Source organism: Polyodon spathula, chromosome 33, assembly GCF_017654505.1.
Source record: "Polyodon spathula isolate WHYD16114869_AA chromosome 33, ASM1765450v1, whole genome shotgun sequence".
Taxonomy (NCBI): domain Eukaryota; kingdom Metazoa; phylum Chordata; class Actinopteri; order Acipenseriformes; family Polyodontidae; genus Polyodon; species Polyodon spathula.
Window position 1 is genome coordinate 4,886,978 of NC_054566.1, and position 10,047 is coordinate 4,897,024.

At 38.1% G+C, this 10,047-nt stretch overlaps 1 protein-coding gene across 3 annotated transcripts in view; it reads left to right on the top strand.

The window, feature by feature from the left end:
* The window catches only part of LOC121303517 (astrotactin-2-like), a 615,708-nt gene that overhangs the window by 429,218 nt on the left and 176,443 nt on the right, over window positions 1-10,047 (top strand). The window lies entirely within an intron of this gene.

Genomic DNA, 10,047 nt, shown 5'->3' on the forward strand with positions numbered 1-10,047 from the left:
AAAGGAAGAAAAGCACCCAGTATAGTTGCCCAATCATAAATACACGAACCACACTTTTCACTGGGGGCTTATAGGTGGCAGTACATTCTTTATTTGATGTTTTTCCCCTATCAAGAAAGAAACCTGCTAATGACAACCTTGCACAGGTGCAATGTGGTTTGGCTGGCACTGCAGAGTAATGTCAGCATTGCTTCTACAGAATGCCCTTGATCACACAGTCTGCTTGTTCTTTTCCTAACCTTGTTGTTTGCAGAACAAGTGAATTTATTGTTATGCAGACACTACGCCTACATTATATTTCTTTTTAAAATGATTTAAGGTTGTATTATTGCCATGGTCACATTAACTTGATAGCAAGTAATATAAAATGACCTTTTCAGTGATAAGAGGTTTGTTTTAGGTGAACTGATATTTAAAAAGAACCATTAGTGTAAACGAGGACCAGGTGGGTGTGTAAGCCAGCTGCCAAATGAGGCTATGTGTCTCCAACAGATCAAACAGCGTTGCTTTATACTTTGTCTATTTATACAAACCAAATTACTAATATAAGGCCGTGACCAACGACAGCTTAAAGTTTAAAGAGATTAAGCAACTCTATTGTAAATCATCAGACATCTTTTTAATCTTTGTTGGAGAGCAGCTCAAACACCAGCAGCAATGGAGCGACACTCTGACTGCACGATTGCTATCAAAATGTGTTTTATTTATTTCCAAAACAAATCAAAACAACAATAAAAATTACCAATAAATACAACTAAAGCAGGAGATTCCGTTTTTCTTTCAAATGCATATATTACACAATAAAAAATCACCATAAGCAGTAATCAGCCCGTCACGCAGTCAGCAGTCACCCTGGGACAATCTCTCTCTACGACTCCAGCGGTATGCTTGAATTCTTTGGCTTGATCCCCTCGAACTCACTGCAAAGTCTCATCCTGTCATTTCCTTGCTGCACTCTGTGCCTATGTTTCCCTTTCCTGCACTCTCCTCTTTCTCGTTTCCTCTCTGTGCGTCTCGCTTTCCCTCCCTCTCTTCTGGTAAACCTGCTAGCTTTTTCAGCTATGCAGGCAGGCAGGCACTCATTTGTCTAGGGGTCGGTCCTTAATCAGTTTCAATTGTAGGGGTGTGATTAATAAAAGTCAACAATTATATAGAAAAAAACACCACAGATAATAAAAAAATTAAACAAATGAACAAATCAGTCATGACATAAACAGGTGCAAATATTTTAAAGTGCAATAATATACCATTAAATAAATAACACAAATAAACAGTTCACTACTAAAAGTGCACCTTGTGTTGCCTGCTAACTATTAGAGAAACACCTGCTAGTCATCTCTTATAACAATAAGAAACACATGACACACCACATATTAACTATGTAGTTGTTGCTGTGTTTTGTATGCTGAAAACATGTCTTCCTAGGTAACGGGCACTGACTGAAAGGTCAGGCACAGTCCTCACCTCTCTCTCTTACACTTTGAGAAAAACTCCTCCACAAAGACACACAATATTACCAAGTAACAAGGGCAGCAATTCCTGATGTGTGCATGACAGGGTACTGATAACAATACAGAATCTCAAACACAGTCGCAATAATGGGCTTACAGCAACTCTACACTTCCATTATTGCCATACATTAGGATAGACTAATGGCTTAAGTGTATTAAACATTTTCCTGTCAATTATAATGTCGTCATTGAATATTATGTTATACATAATGGTATGCCTTTCATTTGCGACTTTGGCAGGGAATTGAATGGAATTATTAGCTCACAGTCCTGGTAATCTGAAATTTGACATTTTTATCAAACCCCAAGCTCCTGTTTGAGGCAAATGGCTATTAAAACCATTTGGGTTTAATTATATTTCCCTGACGCTTATGGAAAGGAAGCCTTCTGTACAGTGACACTGACTGATCATGTTTCTATTTTCCTTTCACTGGATCAAGTTTTTAAAAAGCTGATATAATGAATACAGCTGTAAGGCCACACTTGGACTTTTCCTCAAACAGGGGATGTGCTTAGCACACAGAAACATCATTGTGCAATTGACATACAGTAAGCTATATTTTCAAAGCACTTTCTGCAGTCTTTAGTGAACACCTATGTTATATTACAGTAAAGAAATACCCATGATGCAGATCATGTTACACATATATCCTAGCTTCAACATTCAGAAGGAGCTTTCTACAAATCATCGCATCTTTCTACCTTTTCTGTGCCTCAAGGCCTCCCAGTCCTGATGGATTAAGCATTTCTGCACCCTGCTAATAAGCCTTTATTCCAGCTCACATGAGTTCTGTACTGAAATCTAATGTATAGTAAATAATGCCTATGATATAATAAAAGAGAATTGACTGAATATCCATGGGGTTGGATGCTACAGGGCTTTATCCAAGCATCCCACCCAGAGGGATGGCATTCCATTCTCATTTATCACACATTACCTCATGCGGTATTTTTTTTATAATCGCTGGTGAGCAAATTCTTCCTGTCAGAGTTCTAAAGTTCTGGTTGGAATTCCTTTCAGTTTTGACAGCTCTCGCTGGGGTCGCGCTCTGTTGCTGGTGTTAATGAGAGCGTGTTCCCATAATAACCGGATGTTTGAAAAAAAATGCTCATCAGTTATTATAATACAATAATATCTGGACAAATACAGAAAGCTTTTTAAGTGACCTTTTCTTCTAAATGTTACATGGGTTCTCCACATACAGCATTCCATAGGGTGTTTAAGCGATAGTGCCGTCGATGAAGGCTGTACCGTGTGTTCAATTGAGACTGCATCCTGAGCAGAGAGCAGTGAGTGCTCATGAACGTCAAGGGCAACTACCACAGGGTAGAGCCTTCATTGAGAGGGCACTATTAGCATCACTATTAGAAAACTATTATTCTCATTATTTCCTTAAAAAAAAAAAAAAAAAAATTGTAATGATTTGTCAGGCAGCATTCCACTTAGAGAAGTTTTAGGAAAATAACCCAGAAAATTTAATATGGGTTCACATACATGATAAGAAAAAAAAAAAAAAAAAAAAAACACTTTTTCAGAGCTGTTTATTGAAATGCCAGTAACTTTAATACCATATCGGTCAGAGCTTCGACTCATTATTCATTTAAATTGCTAAAAACAAAAATTTGTCTTTTTATACTCTTTAGACTTACGTTGGGAGGCAGTAATTAGAAGTACTATGGTTTTCGAAGGGCATCATTTTTTATTGCGGTATTTGAGGGAGGCTTATATTGAAGTTTATTTCTGCAGATAAAACTTAATCAGCATGGCGAAGGTGTTCTACAACTTTCAGGATTCTCTAGCCAAAATACCGTGCATAGAGCGTCTATGATATATAGCTTCCACAAAGATGTTCTAAAAACTATAGATATATATATATACCGTATATATAGATATATATAGATATATATATATATATATATATATATATATATATATATATATATATATATATATATATATATATATATATATATATATAGATATATATATATGTGGCAAAGTGGTGAGTGATTACAGATGCGTGCAGTCCAGAAAGGATACAAACAGACAGACAATGATTTCCAGGTGCAAGGGTGTTTATTGAATTAATTAGCAATGTCCAGAGCCGTATGGCGAACACCTGTAAATAATAAATGATGGAAGTGAGTACAGTGGCGTGTATCACTTTCTTGATAAAATCCTATAGGATTGAGCAGCAAACACAAAGTCCAGTTTAACACACCAACACTAAACGCAAAACACAGTTCTTAGTGACCGTGATCAAGTGCTCGTGGTGTAGTACAGTTCTCCGTGAAATGCAGGGGTGATGTCAGGGTTTATGCTGGCTTTCGCTACACCTCTGGATCATGCTACTGATAGTCTATTAAAAAACAGACAACAGTTAAACACTAACAGACACAAGACAAAACTCACGGTTCACAATACCACAGTACAGACTACTTGTAGGTTAAAACACTAACCATTTGCCAAAGAACAGATTACTTACACTACGTCCCCTATCATACTCTCGCTCATGATCCCTAGGTTAACAAGCACATCTGCTCCTCCAGTCCTCGGATCCATGCCGTCTCCCGTCTGAGTGACTGAGCTTGGGTACCATAGCTCAGCCCCCTTCCTAATTGACCAACTTCCACCTACCCAAAGGAATAAATTGTCATGCCATTTGATTAAGGGTACTCTGTTCCTTTTACACAGTGCCCTCACAGGTCGAGAGGGAGATCTACATAAAGAATCATTCAATCTTTGTCACAGTATATTAGAAATACGTAGTATCAATCTATGGGATACATTTTACGTTAAACTCTGATTCACTTTTGCTGATAAAAAACAGTTGGTAAATAAAAATGAATACAGCATTGTTGACTTTTTCTTCCTGATTTTCTTTTGTTTTTAGGCATTCGTAGGGAAGTGTCCATTTTGTCCTGCACTCAAGTTATATTCAATTCCTTAGTTCCTGGTAACCTTTTCAATTCAAAGATGACCACTAACAATACATTTGGGATATGTTTGCCACGGGTCAGGTATTCACAGAGCAATTTATATCAGAGCTGCCGATAGCCCCCTCCTCGGTTCCGCCTTCCGAGGGAACAAAGAGCTCACTTCCTCTTTTTCTTCCTACCGTAGTAAAGTAAATTACTGACATGTCCTGTTGCTATGGTTGAGTCTGTATGAAAGAACTCTCACTCAAGTTTTACTGGAGTTCCCCTGCTTTATTGTTAAAAAACATTGCTGGAAGTCAACTTGCCACTTTTGCTGTAATTGGTAAACTCAGCTTCTGTGAGCTGAGCTATAATCGTGGAGCAACTCTCTTCAGTCTACCCGCCTGGCGGGTTGACTGCTCTACCCCCACAGCCTGGCTGTTGTGTGTGTGCGCTTGTATGTTTTTTTCTTCTACTGCTCTTGCAGAAGGTTCTCTCTTGCCCCGCTGTTGAGCAGACTTCACCAGCTGTCTCCGCCCACCCACCTCGGTGCGTTGGGCCATCCAAAAAAATAAATAAATAAAAAACCAAGAGTACTCTATATATTTTGCCACTCTACTTTTTTTGGTCTGTGTAAACACATTATTATTCTATGTTTTGTCATGGTTTTGCTTATAAATGGTTGAAATGTAAAAAAAAAAGTTAAGTCATTCATAAGGCGCCATAAGTCTAACACAAAAAATAAATAAATAAAACCCCACAATAAAACGGCCCCTACACGAACATTGGTTTGACCCACCATAGTCCAATCTGCACTATTTGCAACAGTTAACGTTAGCAGCGATGAGATTGCAACAGAAGATGCTGGGCAGTTTGGATACTACAACAAATTAGTAATTAAATATAGGCTAGGTAATTGTTAGTTTAGTTAGTTTTATTCTCTATTAATGAAATTATATTCAGTCAGTTATGGTTTTTTTTTTTCTTTTGTTTTTAAATAAGAACGTTAGTGTGTGTGTCCATAAACAGGTTTAAGTTCAGCAACAACTGTAAATAATATGTATTCAGAGATGGATGTCGCTTGTTTGGGAAGCAAAAGTAATAAGGCACAAAACAACAGCTGTTGACCAATCACAGCTTACTTTCCAGACCTTCCAAAAGAGGCGGAAACAGGAAGAACGCTACCGAAAAAAACAAGGAGTCCAATTGTGAAATAATTAATACACACGCAAAACTCTGGCACACACACACACACATATTATATATATATATATATATATATATATATATATATATATATATATATATATATATATATATATATATATATATATATATATATATATATATAGTATTTTAGAAGTAATAGTAATTAGTCAGTCATTTAACGTTGTGTGTTTTATTTATTTGCTATGACTCTCCTAAATAAGCTCAGGTACAACCAATTGCCTTCAGAATTCACACAATAGAGTTAAATGGAGTCCATCTGTGTGCAATAAAAGTGGTTCACGTGATTTCAGATTAAATACACCTGTCTCTGTAAGGTCCCACAGTTGGGTAGTGCATTCAAAGCAAGAAGGAAGCCATTTCTGAAAAAAGCCCATGTAAAATCCTGCTTGGAATTTGCAAAAAGGCATGTGGGAGACTCTGAAAAAATGATGGCAAAAGATTCTGTGGTCTGATGAAATAAAAATTGAATTATTTGGCCTAAATGCAAAGCGATGTCTGGAGAAACCCCAACACAGCACATCACCCATGTAACACCATCCCTACTGTTAAGCATGGTGGTGGCAGCATCATGGTATGGGGATGCTTTTCAAAGTGTTGAGTAGGTTGTGTAAATCAAAAGGAATAAATATCCCATTTAAATGCACCAAGATTTTCAGTTGTAACACAACAAACTGTGAAAAGTCCAAAGGTGGTGAATATACACTGTAGCAACACAGGTCTTGGCATCCTCGAGTTGTCTGAGATTGCGAAAAGTGGACTTAAATCAAACACAGCTTAAGAACCAAAGTGGCTGCCCAGAGGGCGTCCACCGAATAAACTAGCGGGGGTGTTAACACCACACTGGAACTCACCCTCCTCGAAAATGTTTGCTGTCCCTGATGGGCCATAAATGTGTGGGGGGTGTCGATGCTCCTGTTGTTGGCTTTGCTAAGTATATACAGGTGACTAGCAAATGTACTCATCACAATATAAGGATCTGGAGGAAAGTACCCGGCAGCCTACCACAGACCGAGGAGTGTGACACTCTGGACTCAGACACCATCAGCAACGAGGGCAGCCACGAACACCGACAAGAGCCCACAGTACCGTCCACGGCTGCCTCCACTGCCAGATATAGGGGTCCACCTTCAGAAGATGACCTGGCCCCCATCCTGGGAAGCCTCCTGGACAGACAGGAGCAAAAACTTACAGTGCACAGGGAGGCAAATGGAATATTGTCAGATTTGTCAAAGACTTCCAGGAACACACTGCTCTACTGCTCCAAACCTCTGCACAGGAGCCTCTACCTCTACCTGAGGCCATGCCCTTGAGAACGGGAAGGAGAAGGGGCACAGCCAGGGACCAGAGACTGAGATGAAGAGGAGGTGGCCCATAAACATCTGGAAGACCACTGCTGAACCAGAAAATCCCTCCAAATAAAAAAAATAATAATATTGCAGTTTAATAAACGTTCTCTTGGTTTACATTTTATTTTTTATGTATTATTATATTTAAACACACCTATTTTTATTTTTTTGATAGCCTTTTTCAAAGTGCAACGTAAGGCTGAGGACATGTTGGAATGTGGGAATATATAGTATCATGTAATAGTTATTCTGGCACAGTTTGGGCATAACATATTTGTATACCTACCTATATAAAATGTTGCTGGATGATTTGCTGGCATTTTCTTTGGCCCTGGGAATAGGCTCCCACATCCTCCTCACCCTCAGACCCATATCCTCAAGCTACCAGGATCATGCCGCTTCCCAGCAACTGGCTGTTCTGGTTGCTGGGGAATAATGGCCTCTTGTGGCTTCACATGTATCTTGAAGGACCTCTCAGAACTACATTTCCCATCATCCTCCTGCTCACTGTAAATCCATCTCAGTTACATATGTGAGCAGGAGGATGATGGGAAATGTAGTTCTGAGAGGTCCTTCTGGGTACATGTGAAGCCATCTTGAGGCAGGGAATGCAATTTAAACACTTGCTTATACTCTTCCCTGTTAAAGATATAATGTACCCGATCTGAGGCAAGTGTAAAACTTGCCTGAATATTAAAATACAAACTAGCAAGAAATGACTTGTTGCACTATCTACAGTACATTATTGTTTTACATTATTGTTTTGCTCTCTAACTCAAATGGACCATATTTAGAAGCAAGCACAAAGGCAAAGACACACTTTCTTAGAGCAATAAGACAATTTTAATGGTATAAACAAGAAACCACTCTTGACTGGTCCTTACTGTAACTAAGTTTATACTGTTGATATTGCTTTACTCAGAAAAAAATGCCTGCATTTGCTTTATATAGTAAAACAGTCTTTTTTATATAGTAAAACAGTACTTTTGACATGGGAAGTATTTAGAAATTCCTTACTTGGGGAACCTTCTAAAGAACAATGCTTGCTTTTCTTTGTTTAACATATTCCTTTAATATACTACATGTGGGAATTCTAGGTGTAGCACTGCACAGAGACTTGTATTTGTATTCAATGCGTGCTCAGTAAGTACATATTGTACATTTTATGCTGAAACATCTGCCCAGTTTTGTAGGTTTGCAATTACTGAAACCGTAATTTCACAACAGCAAGATTGGCTTGGTTTCTTAGAGCTTCTTAATTGTAAAAAAAAAAAAAAATAAATAAATAAAACAAAAAAACATTTCCTTCTCTCCGCTGAGAAGTCAGCACTTCAGTTTGCCCCCCTACTGTTTAACAAAGTTAGGCGCCTATGATTGAGACACAAAATTCTTTGACCATTGCTTCTGACATTGATTAAAACACTGAGGCCCAAATGTATAAAGGGGAAAAACCGACTGCAAAAAGCCACGTAATGTGCGTGTTCAGTACGGCTGCACTCACTGTCAAAATAACGACCTGTTTTATAAGACTAATTAAAGCAGGTGATTCCGCAATCAACCAATTTAAATACCCCTCACCACAATTAGCGGTATAGAATTACACACCTTGCGCAGTTAACAGAGGGTTTGAGTCAACCCTGTGTGTGTAGGCTACACATGCCAAAAGAAAATGAATGGCACACAAAGACCTCAGCCTGGTACTAGCCATGGTGATGAGGATGACCAGAAGCGAAAACTGAAATTTACCAATATGGAATTGGAGATGTTGGTACAAGCTGTACTTTTAACACATGAAGATGTGTTACAAGCTCGAAATACATCAACAGGACAAATGAAAAAAATGGAATGTGTGGTGGCTTCTTAATGAACAAATGTACCACTTCAAAGTGTGTAGTAGGTTGCTTAAACGTTGCGAAGCATCCTCCAGTTATTGTGCTTTGCATATTAGTTCAACTTTAGTATAGACTAATTCCAGGCATATAGACTTTTCAAACTTCAGAAACAATACATTTTATTTACTTACATACATGGCAGTCAAACAGATTGATAATCCTTCCTTTGTTGTAAAGCAATATGTTCAGTAACAATGTAGCTTCATACAGTGTTCAGTTTAACTACAACTTACATCTCCTTAAAGTCTTGTGCAGTTACAACTCTCCCATTTCTTATGTTTGTCTGTATTTCTTACTCTATGTATGATTTGAAAGCATATCTGCATGGTATATATGGTCAAAAAACTGTACTTGCTCTAGCTACAAACTAACTGCATCATCTGTCCCTCTGTCCCTTTTTAACCGTTTTCTTTCCAACTCAAATTTAACAATGCTGCCTGAACACCTTGTGACAAGGTGGTGGTGGGGGGTCTTGTGATCCTGCATGACCTTCACACTGTAAAAAAGAAAACACTAAAAACGCAGTTCAGTTGAAACAAGGCAGTGCCTGTACATTTATTTTCATTTATTAAAAAAAAAATAAATAAATAAATACAAACAAAAACCTAACACCTTTGAGGAGTACTAACTAAACTTTTTAATTTCTTATCTGAGCCAGACAGCTAAGCTGTTTACCAGGGTTTTCTTTAAACACAATCTTATATTAAACACCTTTTCTAGGGTTTTTCCTCCAGGCTTCTTCCTCCTGGGTCTTATCCCTTCCACAGCCAGCAGATCAACCATTTTCACCTGCTTATATTCCTGCCTGCTAATTGCAGTCAGGTGTAGCTAATTAAATTGTGCCAGGTGATCCTAATCCTGGCTTCATGAAACAGTAATAAAATTAAACACAAACCAATTAGGCTTTTTATAGGGATTTTTAACCCCTGATCATCATTTTGTCCACCTTCACAGGATATAAACTACTACTCGGACTCACATACCTCCCTCCTATCACACTACCATACACTCTGCCACACAGTATTGTTAAATACCAGAATACCCTATTACAAAAAATACACTCTGTAGATATTACTAAAACAACGGAGGAGGATAAGCCATCATTGTATATAAGACTTTGTCTGTGTGTCCCGGAATACCGTTCCATCA